Source organism: Panthera uncia, chromosome A2 (assembly GCF_023721935.1).
Source record: "Panthera uncia isolate 11264 chromosome A2, Puncia_PCG_1.0, whole genome shotgun sequence".
NCBI classification, from domain to species: domain Eukaryota; kingdom Metazoa; phylum Chordata; class Mammalia; order Carnivora; family Felidae; genus Panthera; species Panthera uncia.
In genome coordinates, this window is record NC_064816.1 from 79090886 (window position 1) to 79104275 (window position 13390).

Sequence of the window (13390 nt, forward strand, 5' to 3'; positions counted from 1 at the left end):
CTTGGCTATCTTCACACGGTTTCCCTGTTACAATAGGTAAATGTCAAAAGCAATCAGGTACAGTATCAGCTTTTCATTGTATTCCCCTAAGCCCTCTGGTAGGTAATAACTTCTTGCAATATTTTCTTAATGTAAACGGAAACAGATACTAACCCAGGCAAATGATCCCTCCTGAGCCAGCTGTCCTTTTCAATATGTTATCCAGAAGATTACATGAATATTTATTGGGTCTTCAGTTTCCCACAGAAGCCAAAGTTCCACTAACAGGGTATATCATGTTTTAACTTGAAATAATGCAATTTTGCATGACTGGATAAAACTAAATATGAAAAGGCCCTCAAGCAAAGTGCTCCGGAGCTAGAAGATCTTGATCATATATATATTTTGCAAGCAACTTCAGTGTGACCTGTGAGTGGCCAAATAAATCATGCCAGAGTTTCCTTATTTGCAAAGGAACTGTCACTCATAGTCTTTCTTTCTTAGCCTTCTCTTTCTTATCCAAATACTGTAGACCTTAACTTCATTCAGATTTCTGCTTACATGCATTTTCTCTCATCCCTTGCTTTCTAAAGCATAGTGACTGTATGTGTTTTTGGTTTTACCAAGCAGACATATGTCTCCATAATTAATTTCACCTGAGATCATCATCATAAAATGAGTTTTATTACTCTAACATGAGAAATGAGTGAGAAATGAAAAATGGAAGGCTAAAGAGCCTGAAAATGTATTTTGTTGTCCACAGTGAAATACCAATTACACGCTAGAGGGAAGAGACCAAGAGTGGAAAAACACATCACTGAAGAAGATATAAGGAAAGCACAAAAACACATGAAAAGCCCTGCAACATCATTAGTCCTTAGGGAAGTAATGCAAATGCAAACCGAAATGAGACATCACCAGACACCTACTGGAATGGCTAAAATGGAAACAACAACAACAACAAGAAAGCCTGAAAATAAGCACTCACACAGGACGTAAACCATCTGGAACCCTCATAGAGGGGAATACAAAATGGTACAGCCACTTCGGAAACCACATGAACCAGCAAGCCCACTTTTCCGTGCTTACTCAAATGAAATGAAAACTATTCTCACACAAAAACCTAAGTGAAAAGTTTCATAGCATTTTATTCATAATCACCAAACAATAAACAATCTGAATATCTTTCAACAGGGGAATGGATAAACAAACTATGGTACATCTACACAAAGGAATATTTTTTTTCCAGGAACCAATGTGGAGGCATGAAGCAACATGGATGAATATAAACTGTATCATGCTGAGTGGGGGAAGCCAGACTCAAAAAGCTACCTAGGGCATGATTCCATTTATATGGGAAAAGGCAAAACTAGAACAGAAAACAAGTATGTGGTTGCCAGGGCTGGGAGTGGATGGAGGGGTTGACTTCACTGTGGCGGTATATAACTAAACACATTTGCTAAAACCCACAGATTATAGCTAAAAGGGGTAAAATTAACTATATCTGACTAAACCTTAAAAATGGGAGAAAGAGTAGGGTGCTGGGGTGGCTCAGCCAGGTTAAGCATCCGACTCTCAATTCTGGCTCAGGTCATGATCTCACAGTTTATGAGTTCCATCCCCACACAGGGCTCTGTGCTGGCTGCTTGGGATTCTCTCTCTCCCTCTCTCTCCCTGCTTGTGCTCTCTCTCTCTCAAAATAAATAAATAAACTTTCAAAAAAAATTTAATGTTTATTTATTTGCTTTTTTGATAGAGAGAGCACAAGTGGTGGAAGGACAGAGAAAGAGAGACACCGAATCTGAAGCAGGCTCCAGGCTCTTAGATGTCAGCGCAGAGCCAGATGTGGGGCCCGAACCCACAAACGGAGAGATCATGACCTGAGCCGAAGTCAGACAGTTAACCAACCAAGCCACCCAGGTGCCCCTAAATAAATAAACTTTTTAAAAAATGGGGGAAAGAGTGAAAAAGCAGGGGGGAGGTGAAGAGAAGGTTTTGGATGGAAATGAATAGACATAAGTAAAAAAGAACTGCTCTCAAATAAGTAGGAGGGAGATAAGGAGGTAGCAAGGGGAGATTGGGGGGGTGCTGCCTAGGAAGCCTTCAGAAAGGAAACACTGTCTAGTCTGCATTTAAAATTTTTTTTTTTAACGTTTATTTATTTTTGAGACAGAGAGAGACAGAGCATGAACGGGGAAGGGTCAGAGAGAGGGAGACACAGAATCTGAAACAGGCTCCAGGCTCTGAGCAGTCAGCACAGAGCCCGACGCGGGGCTCGAACCCACAAGCTGTGAGATCATGACCTGAGCCGAAGTCGGACGCTCAACCGACTGAGCCACCCAGGTGCCCCTAGTCTGCATTTTATTTTTTTTTTTATTTATTTTTTTTATTTTTTATTTATTTTTATTTTTTTTATTTTTGGGACAGAGAGAGACAGAGCATGAACGGGGGAGGGGCAGAGAGAGAGGGAGACACAGAATCGGAAACAGGCTCCAGGCTCCGAGCCATCAGCCCAGAGCCCGACGCGGGGCTCGAACTCACGGACCGCGAGATCGCGACCTGGCTGAAGTCGGACGCTCAACCGACTGCGCCACCCAGGCGCCCCTAGTCTGCATTTTAAAGATGAATCGGACTTTTCCAGGTGGGCATCACAGTCCTAGGTGATGTGACCTGGCAAAGGCATTGGGCTGGTGGATTAGCAGGGTCTGTACTGGGGAATGTGGACATGCCAATGAGCACAAACAGTGAGACCCAACAGAGGAAGGAAGGGACAGACTGCGAAAGGACTTATTGGTTATGCTGAGGGTTTGGAATTTATTTTACAGCCACATGAGAAGCCACCAATGGATCAGGAAAGGTAAGTGATATCATCAGACTAGTCATTTTATTTATTTATTTTTTTTTTTAAATTTTTTTTTTTTAAATTTTTTTTTTTTCAACGTTTTTTATTTATTTTTGGGACAGAGAGAGACAGAGCATGAACGGGGGAGGGGCAGAGAGAGAGGGAGACACAGAATCGGAAACAGGCTCCAGGCTCCGAGCCATCAGCCCAGAGCCTGACGTGGGGCTCGAACTCACGGACCGCGAGATCGTGACCTGGCTGAAGTCGGACGCTCAACCGACTGCGCCACCCAGGCGCCCCCAGACTAGTCATTTTAGACAGAAATGCCATGGTAGCTGTGTGGAGGGTGGGTAGGAGGGTGTCAAGAAGGCTAGTGGCAGGGAGGGCACCTACAGGCCACTACAATGCTCCAGTGCATTACTGCAGTGTTTGATGTGCAGTCCAATGTGTGGCTGCTAGCTGCATGGGACTATTTAAATGAATGGAACGGAAAAGGCAATTAAAAATTTAATTCCTGAGCCACACTAACCTTATTTCAAGTGCTCCATAGCCACATGAGGCTGGTGGCTGCAGTACTGTGTAGTGCAGCATAGAACACTGCCATCATCCAAGAAAGTTCCACTGCACAATCTAATCTAGAACCTCAACTAAGGCATTAGCAGTGGTAGGCCAGAGGGCCTGATGTAACTAAGTTTTGCATCTGGAAAGCATTTTGGGTAACAGCTCACCTTAGTCTCTCAAGAGTGGAAATGCAGTCATGCATAATTTCAGCTAAGACACAAACTTAGGTACCTGGGGGCATGCTTTAAATCTTGTGATCTTATATACTGTTAGTCTTCTGTTGTCCACTTAGCATGAGGGAGCATCAGTATCAGTGGCCAATGTGCTGCTATAGACTGGATATTTGTGTTCTCCTCAAATTTCTATGTTGCAACTTAATCCCCGAAGAGATGGTATTTGGAGGTGGGACCTTGGGAAGTGATCAGGTCACGAAAATCAAATCCTCATGAATGGTATTAGTACCCTTATAAAAGGGACCCCAGAGAGCTCCCTTGCCCCCCTTCTGCCATGTGGGATCACAGGAAGAAGATGACTGCTTATGATCCAGGAAGCTGGTCTTCACCAGATAGTGGATCTGCTGGTATCATGATACCGAACTTCCAGCCTCAAGAACTATGAGAAATAAATTTCTGTTGTTTATAAGCCACCAGTCTATGGTGTTCTGCTATAAAAGCCTGAACAGACTAAGACACTTAGCAACCAGGTTTTATTGTGTTTTAATTTCATCAAGTATCTACAGGAATATGAGCTATTTTTCATCTTGCTGTTCATCTAGCAAGTCTGTAACACATTTGAATGAAGAATTCTAAGTCGGAATATTCTTCTATTTCATGTTATCTCAATTGTTCTGTGTCAGAGAACCATAAGGGCCCATCTTTTAAATGATGTGCTCTTCCTTGATTTCTGAAAGACCCTCCTTTCATGACAAATCCATATATATATATATATATATATATATATATATATATATACATATATATCTTTATGATGAACAGCCTCTTAACAGAAGGTTTTGGGCACTTCACCCCTGAAAGCAGATGGGTTCATTGGTTGCCCAACATCTGGGCATATTTGTGAAACAAACCCTACAGAAATAAGGTCTGGAAGAGATAAAACTGGAGAATTAAAATGGCAATAGCAGGCCCCACTATTTAGTAAATTTTCTTTAACACTGTACACCTTCGGAATGCCTAGTGATCATCACCCAGAAGAGGCTGACTAATTAGTCTCTAGAAGTGATTCCAAGCTAAATATTGGCAATAGTTTGGTTGGGAACAAACCCATCTTATAAAGCAAAATGGTAGTGAAATGAACAAATAAAAAAAGTATTTACCAGGATTTGGTGTGACAGAAATTAGTTTGGGTACAGGTACTCCCTGAGCCCTTGGTGAAAGGAGGGGATCAAAAAAAAATGCTACTCATCCAAGACCAAATGGGAGAAATATCCCTTCACAACACTCTTTCAACATAGCTGAAAAATGGTGATAAATAACAATACTGTGTTCACTTAACAACATGTTTTAACACAATTGTGTATATGAAACCAGCTTTTCTTATGTGGTTGAGTGTTGGAAAAAAGAAGAAAAATAAAATTACAGAGAATTTAATTCAGTGGGGTCCTGAATAGATTATAAAGAGAAAGTGCCTTCTTCAAAAGTGACCTGCAGCCTTGGAATTCATTTAAACCCCATGGAGAGTGATAGACATTTTGCACTGGTAGAGGGTGATCCTGTCTCTGAGGTCTGGGCTCTCTTCGTAGTTACGATCTACCTGCACTAACAAGGAACTGCAGGATATAAGCCCTGAAGAAACAGCTACTGTTTTGCCAGCTTTTAAGACAACCAAAAAGCTGAAGGTAAGAAGACATCCACACATCCACTTTCTGCTGCTGCCTGGAGAGTCCGGACACAATAATAAAAACTCTCCTGAAAAATGATTTCCTGGAGGGGAAAACTCATGATTTATGAGCTCCATTCAAACGATAAGAAAAATGGCCTGGTATTTAAAAAAATGCACTGCGAGCACTCACAGATTCTTTGATAGGTTGCATTGCTCCTCTATTTGAAAATAAATAAGAATGATGGTGTTTCTCTGTGGACTTACTCTTACAATTAAATGATCTTTAAATCTGTTAGTGCTAAGAGAGTGAAATCTTTATAATCGTCTTTCCATTTTAGTTAATAGATGCTTCAATGTTCAGATATCAGAGTACTCAGAATTTGACATAAAATCTTTTTGTGTTTGCTTGTCTGCCTCCTGGTAGGACCTATGCAGCTAGGTTTTAACTTGAGATCAAAAGTAGTCATGCTCAGGATTGAGACAATGAAGTTTGATCAGTAGGTCCTATTCATCCTGGTTGTAGCTGGGTAAGATCCTCTAAAGAAGTAATGTGATTGAGAAGCTGTTCACTTGGAACTGAAATGGGTTGTTTGTTAATGACGATTGTGAAATGAATAACTAACCTGAAGGAATACTTTTTCCAAGGCGCTTGGGATGCCATCCAAACCCTCCTGTGTAGGACAATATAATTATCGCTAAGGTGGTGTTCGCACAAATGGATGGCGATTCCAGGAACAGCCAGTGCCAGGAGGAGGTAAATCAGAGAGCATGCTGAGGCTACAGCCTGGTCCTTCAGAGGACAAGGGCTTCACAACCCAGATGCTTGAGACTACAGGGGCTTCCCAGAGACACAGAGGTGGCTCCCTTGAGACTGATTTCTTAGAGGGCTCTCTTATCTGAGACTTTGCCAGGCTCTGAGCTGGCTGTTGAATCATTTACTCAGGCTGAAAACAACTGATGGGAAACCTGTAGTCTGGGACATTGTTCTAGTTCCACTTTATTATAGTGTAATTTCTCATGCTGGGCAAGGACCAGCTTGCACACAATTTCTCCCCCTAAGTGATCCTCTGCTGCTTTGCCTGTTCTCAGAGATAGGTCTTGCTGCCTTGGAGGGACAGAGTGGCTAGGTTTAGGTGCAGGGAAAGTTAGAGCAGAGCACATTCCCACTTTTATTTTGATGAGACAGCACTGGATTATTATTGGAGAATCCAATCCAATCCCTCCAACATAAATTACGTGACAAATCCTTGAAACACATGCTACCAGGAACTGTGAGAGATTCAAAGAAATGCCATCATTTCTTGCCCTTAAGGAACTTATAATCTGTTTAGGGAAAGCAAACCATGAACACATGAAAAATACAATGACAATATTAGATAGCTAATCACAGGCATAATAACAGAAACGAAGTCAAGGAGTAGTGAACAATTAAAGAGTTTACAGGCAAAAATTCCAATTAAGAGTTAGAGAAAACACTTCAAGGAGAAGGGTAAGGGGTCAGGCAGAGTCTTAGTAAGACATTAAGTGTTTTTTGAGCTGCTTATGAGAGATGTTTACTATTTGGGCAGTAGTCTACCTCACAGGGTTACTATGAAATTAAACACAATGTAAGATTTTTAGCATGGTGCCTTGGAGAGAGTTTGATAACATTTATTATTGGTAAAGAGGAGCCGTCATTCCAAGTGGCAGCAGGGCAAAACATGGGCACTGGGATGGAAAAGCAAACGTTGTCTCTCAGGGGTAACTAAGCCAGCTTTGATGGAGTAGAATCACAAAGAGTTGTGGATAAATTGCGGTTGTGTCCATGTCATGTAGGGTCTTGGATGTAAGAACAGTGTGTTGGAACTTTACCTTGTAGATATTTCTATCATGGGTGTTATGATCAGGGCCATGTTATAGGAAGACTGGACTGTCCATCACAAGTGACATCTTTGTTGATGCATCCCTTCCTACCTTAGCCTCCTGACTACCTCCTAAAGTGTTAAGTAAATCACACTAATAAATGAGATTGATTTGAATTAAAACATATGTACATCAGTACAGACTATGAAGACATCTTATCTTTTTTGTATATGTAGATTTTTTATAATATTGTGAAGACATTTGCTTATCTTATGGTCTCATGAGTTCTATTTAGAAGCCAGATATTTGGAGGAAAACTGGCATTTTATGTGGTGTCCCAAATTGCCCCCCTCCACCATATTTCTTCTGTTACAGCAGCACTCATGTTAACGGTGTGGGTGACACCATTACGCCTCCTGAGTGAGCTGTCGTCGGCATCAAGCTCCAGGTGAAAGCACTGTGTCACTGAAGGAACCCAAAGCAGAGGGTTCATTTAAGGATTAGGCAAATGCAGTGTTATATGTTACAATGCTGATTAAGAACTATGAAGGGAAATTTGCCTTGTAAAACAATGAGAAATAGAGGAATGAGGCTCATTTTCTAATTCCCATGTTCAACTGCATGGGTAGGACTTAAGAAACTTTGCAGCAGTGACTCTTAGGGCTGGAACATTGGTTGGTCAACACTTACAGTGATTTAGAGAGGGTCAAGGTCCTAACGTTGGCAAGAGTCCCACAAGGTACCTGTGCTTTTAAGGCGATCCATTGAACATGGGGCGCCTGGGTGGCTCAGTCAGTTCAGCATCTGACTCTTGGTTTCAGCTCTGGTCATGATCTCACGGTTCGAGAGTTCGAGCCCCCACATCGGGCTCTGTGCTGACAGCCCTCTCCCTCTCTCTCTGCCTCTCTCCAGCACTCTCTCTCTCTCTCTCTCTCAAAATAAATAAATGCACTTAAAAGAAAATAAGATGATCAATGAACAGACCTAAATATGGAGGTGTGAAGAAGATCCACTGCTATAACCTAAACCAATAAAATATAAGACAAGGCACTTATCAGTTACCGATATTTAGAGACTTCATTTAGGGCAAGGCTTTGTAACCATAGGGTATTACAAGAAGTGTGCCACATTACTCTCGAGGATAGTAGGGTAAAGTGTGGGGTAGAGCTGCCTGGGGGCCTCCAGCAGCCTATGACCCAGCAATAGCACTGCTAGGAATTCACCCAAGGGACACAGTAGTGCTGATGCATAGGGGCACTTGTACCCCAATGTTTATAGCAGCACTTTCAACAATAGCCAAATTATGGAAAGAGCCTAAATGTGCATCCACTGATGAATGGATAAGGAAATTGTGGTTTATGTACACAATGGAATACTACGTGGCAATGAGAAAGAATGAAATATGGCCCTTTGTAGCAACATGGATGGAACTGGAGAGTGTTATGCTAAGTGAAATAAGTCATACAGAGAAACACAGATACCAAATGTTTTCACTCTTATGTGGATCCTGAGAAACTTAACAGAAGACCATGGGGGAGGGGAAGGAAAAAAAAAGTTAGAGAAGGAGGGAGCCAAACCATAAGAGACTCTTGAAAATTGAGAACAATCTGAGGGTTGATGGGGGTGGGAGGGAGTGGAGGGTGGGTGATGGGTATTGAGGAGGGCACCTGTTGGGATGAGCGCTGGGTGTTGTATGGAAACCAATTTGACAATAAATTTCGTATTAAAAAAAATAAATAAAATGATAGCCTGTGCCAATGAAAAATACGATCCAGGCCTCAGTTTTACCCAAGGCTTTTTACACAAGAGCTGTCTGCACAGAGCCTGACTCGGGGCTCCGGCCCACAAAACCATGAGATCATGACCTGAGCTGAAGTCGGACGCTTAACCGACTGAGCCACCCAGGCGCCCTGGCTTTTGGTTTTAATTTGTACTTCCCTAAGTTCAAATGACTATTCAGTGGCTGCATGGTCTGTGGGATGAGTTTTGGTGGGAAAAATCCCAAACCGTTTCACTGCTTTGTTCACTTTTATTTCACCGTTTTTAGGAAACTATGCTTTAAAATGTCATAAGACACCCGCTAGGTAAGCCTTTGCATTTCTAGAAAAAATTTTAAACTCCAAACCCTATGGATATCATCAAAGATACTGAGAAAAATCATCAGGGCGTTTTACCAAAGATAACGAACTCATTCTAGAATGTCAGATTGCAGTAGGCCTTAGGGAAAGTTAACAATGACCATGTCTGTACTCCAACCTGTGCCAGAGAATGCACACATGTGGAAACAAAGATTTTTCGCGCCGGCACAGAGCTGAAAGATTGTTCATTAGCCGGCAGTATGCTAATGGGTGATATGCTTGCATTTTTTTTTTTCTTTTGACTCCTCCATAAGCCAAGAGTGGCTTGAAGGGTGTGCAGAGCTTTCTGATGTACAAAGTAAGGCCAATGGCCAGGTGTGTGTGTGTGTGGAAAGGGGCTCCTGGCTCATCCTCCTAGGATGGGAACTCTGGCCTGCTTGGGGAGGGGGCGGGGGCTCTCTGAGGGCCCTAGCCTTTACTAGCCACTTACCTTGCAACAGTGTCTGCCTATGACCCAGCACTTTGGGACAGGTAAGAGCACCCCCATGCTCCCAGAATTATCACGAAATCCTCCCCTCATTGTGAGTCTTCATCCATTCATCTTGCCTTTCTCATGCACCCCAATATTTGGTGCCCACTTCATATTCATCCTCCACTAGAAAGGTCCAGCACTTGATTCTGTAGCCCCTGAGGCCCCACCCCCACCCCCAAAGAAAACAGAGTCCCTGCTGTTAGGACAATACCAATGAAGGCAGGAAGGGCCATGATGACCGTGCCCCTACTGTGACTGCTTGGATTGTTGCTGTGGCTGCTGTCCTGAATATGTTCTCCCTCTCAGCTTGTCATCGGCCTGCATCTAAATTCATAAATTCTCTCAACAAGCTGCCCACCTCTCCCACTGATGTGGAAGCTGCCTGTGTACGTCTACCCCATAAATGCCCACATAACTTTCCTGAACAGCAGGAGACTGAGGGTTTACTTTGATTTTATCATTTGTGCCAAAGCCCTTCTTGGGAACCTCTGGTAGGAAAGCAGGTCTGGGGAAAGTAACAGGAAGCATGTACAAAGACAGGTGATAGCTCTTCAGTGAAACCTGGATGTCAGGGCTCAGCCTTGGGCTGGGAAGCCCCAACCTGTCAACCCCAGTGCAGATGACCACAGGGGTATCTTCACAGAGCAAGCACTTGCTCCGCTTGGAGTCAGACAGTGACCTGAGTCTCCTGTATCCTGTGCACACAGACCTCAGTGAGAGTCACAACAGAGCTAGACAAAGGCAGGAAATGCCTTGAACTTCCCAAATATACCAAAGTCTCCAGTTTTTGAGAAGTTTCTAACATGGTTTCCAATATTCCATGTTTATCAATAACATGGCAACAAACATCTTTGTATACAAATATTTGTTAGAATCTTTTAAAGAATTTAAAATTCAATTGCCTGTTACAGATTACTGTCCCAGGCTCTGGTCTGCAAACCATTTTGTTTTCTTGGTTCCAATTTTAGGGTCTGAAAAAAAAGTACTTAATATTTTGGACAATGGGACAAAATGCTCAGGAAATTTGCTTATTCCTGCTTTAAATCAGGAAGGATATTGCTGGACCTCAGATAGAGGCTTCTAGGTTCTATCTCCTTCCAAGCAATGTTTGGCCTCCTGGGTCACTGGCTTTGGAAGGAAATGGCATTCCTTAATTACATTAACTAATATAAAGGAAATTTCTTCTTAAATTTTGGGGAACAATATTTTGGAAAAAAGAAATGTGGGCCAGACTAAAGGCCAGGGAATAAATAATCCAGGAACCCTACTTCCCAAGTTCTCAACTGGTTGAACATCCAGCATCCAGAAAGTAACTCTTTTTTCCACCTTCAGGGTGGTGAAATTTACATTTGTTTTCTCCATCTCTCCTGTCTTCTCTGATAAATTCAATAGAGACATCATATTTGTAGGAGATTGTAAAAGGCACAGCTTCGGGCCTGAATTTTGATGTTTCCCATGACGTTTCTAGTTTATTGGCTAGAGAATTCTGGGGACACTTCCAGCCTGAAGCCTCAGCAAAAAAAGGGCATACTCAGCTGGATTGGTGTGGCTTCCGCTGCTTTAATCCCAACCCCCAACCCCCAACCCAGGCTGCAGGGTGGCTGGGGGAGAAGACTGTGCTCCCAGAAGGTCAGCACGTGGGGATGAGGAGCTGGACCTCAGAGCTGTTCATTGGCTGCTCATATCTAGCTGTTCTGGGAGAGTGGGGGTGCTGACTCATGTCTGATGGAACAGAGAGCCCATGTGAGTTCTGAGCAGCTAATGGAATGGAAAGATGACAGAGGTCTAGACAGCAACAGTGACATACTTAGTGCTTATTCTGAGCCAGGGCTGGTCTGAGCACTTCCATGTACTAATTCATTTAACATTCAGAGCAGCCTATCAGCATGGGGACTAACATTATCTTCTCTTTACTGCCAAGGAAACTGTGGCCCAAAGGGTCATGTAACGTCCTCAAGGTCATACAGGTGGGCATTGATGAAGCCAGGTTTTGAATCCAGGCATATACTTTAGGTGGTTCACCTCTCAACGGCATAACAAAACAGCACTCTGTCTGCCAATGAAAAAGGCTCAGGAGCCATGAGAAAAACCATGATCATGTTCCTGGTCTTTGGGCTCAGGTAAGACACGAAGAGAAAAGTGACCCAAGCCCCATGATTGATTGTGACTCTTGAGTACCTGATCGTATCATGCTCTCCAGACTCATAGAGCCAAGGACCCTTGATATTCTGACAATGATATGTGACATGAGTGTGGCTCTTTACTATTCATGAGGCATTTAGCATTTCTGTTCAAAATTAGAGCTCAAAATTGTAACAGAAGTTAAGTATGAAGCAGCATTAGGTCCAGAAAGCTTTCAGGTGCATGCTGCAAATTATATATTGTAAACGCTGCAGGCCATCAGTGTAATAACTGCTCTTCCCACAGAACATGGGGACAACTTGCATTTCAAACTCTTTAAATTGAAAGAAATAAATATGTGAGAAAAGAAGCCAGGAAGCATTATGAATATATTTCCACTCTCTAGGGTGATATAAAATAATATACCATTTTGAAAATGGTTAGAATTAGTCTTTTGAGGTCAGTCTAATGTCACTTGGTAGGAGGAAAAATTCACATTAATTTTAAGCACTTGTACCTGTTGTTTTCCAAATCTACCTATGCATGGGTTTATTTGCAATAGAAAAAGCATTTGTGGTTTCTCTATGTAATGAGTGCATGTGTGTGCACACACACATGCACACACACACACACACACACACACACACTTCCCTCTACATTTAGCAATAATGCTGTCACACTTCGAATAAAGCTGAGACCTTAAATACATGTTTAACACTTTAACTGTGGTGGTACACTTTTTATTTTTATTCCAGTCCTTTAGGTTTCCTTCCCCAGTAAACAATCTGACTGACTGGAATAGCTACAAAAGCTCTCTGTGAACATTTTCCCCAAGTATAAATTATTAGAATGCTGTTTATATAATTCACGAAAATCTTTAGTCTTATGTCCTTTTAATCTTGGTGAATCTATTGTACTGACAGTATCCTGTTTTACTCTCTGCTTAAAGATTGGATTTATTTCTTCATCTTGTCATGAAGGGAAAGAGAAATAAAATTGCACTTTCAAATGTATATAATTTAGCTTCTGCAACATATTCGCTGAGGTTCAACACTTTTATAGTTTTCACTCCTGAATTTGTCAAAGGTAATTGTTTCTATTCAGTCCTGGTGGTGTTTTGATAACATTAACTTTATCATATAAGGTTCTTATCCATTCTCGGGGTGCATGGGGGGCTCAGTCGGTTAAGGGTCCAACTTAGGCTCAGGTCACCATCTTGCAGTCCATGAGTTCGAACTCCACGTCAGACTCTGTGCTGACAGCTCTGAGCCTGGAGCCTGCTTTGAATTCTGTGTCTCCCTCTATTTCTGCCCCTCCTTTACTTGTGCTCTATCTCTCTTTCTCTCTCTCAAAAATAAGTAAACATTAAAAAAAAGAAAGTTCTTATTCATTCTCAATGATTTAATTTTTTGAGTATTGTTTGACAACTCCCCCTCCCCCATGTGCTGGAAACAACCACAGTTTGTAAGAATTTTAAGACTGCAACATGATTCAATTATTTTTTGTCTAAATGCTCTTGGTTTTGGTATTTCTATGTATAATATTTCAGACTAAATCACTTCAATATGAAAAAGAAGCAAATTTTCCTATTGTTTC

General features: G+C 42.1%; 1 protein-coding gene across 1 annotated transcript in view; it reads right to left on the reverse strand.

The window, feature by feature from the left end:
- Nucleotides 1–13390, reverse strand: part of MAGI2 (membrane associated guanylate kinase, WW and PDZ domain containing 2) — a 1334434-nt gene that overhangs the window by 144991 nt on the left and 1176053 nt on the right. The window lies entirely within an intron of this gene.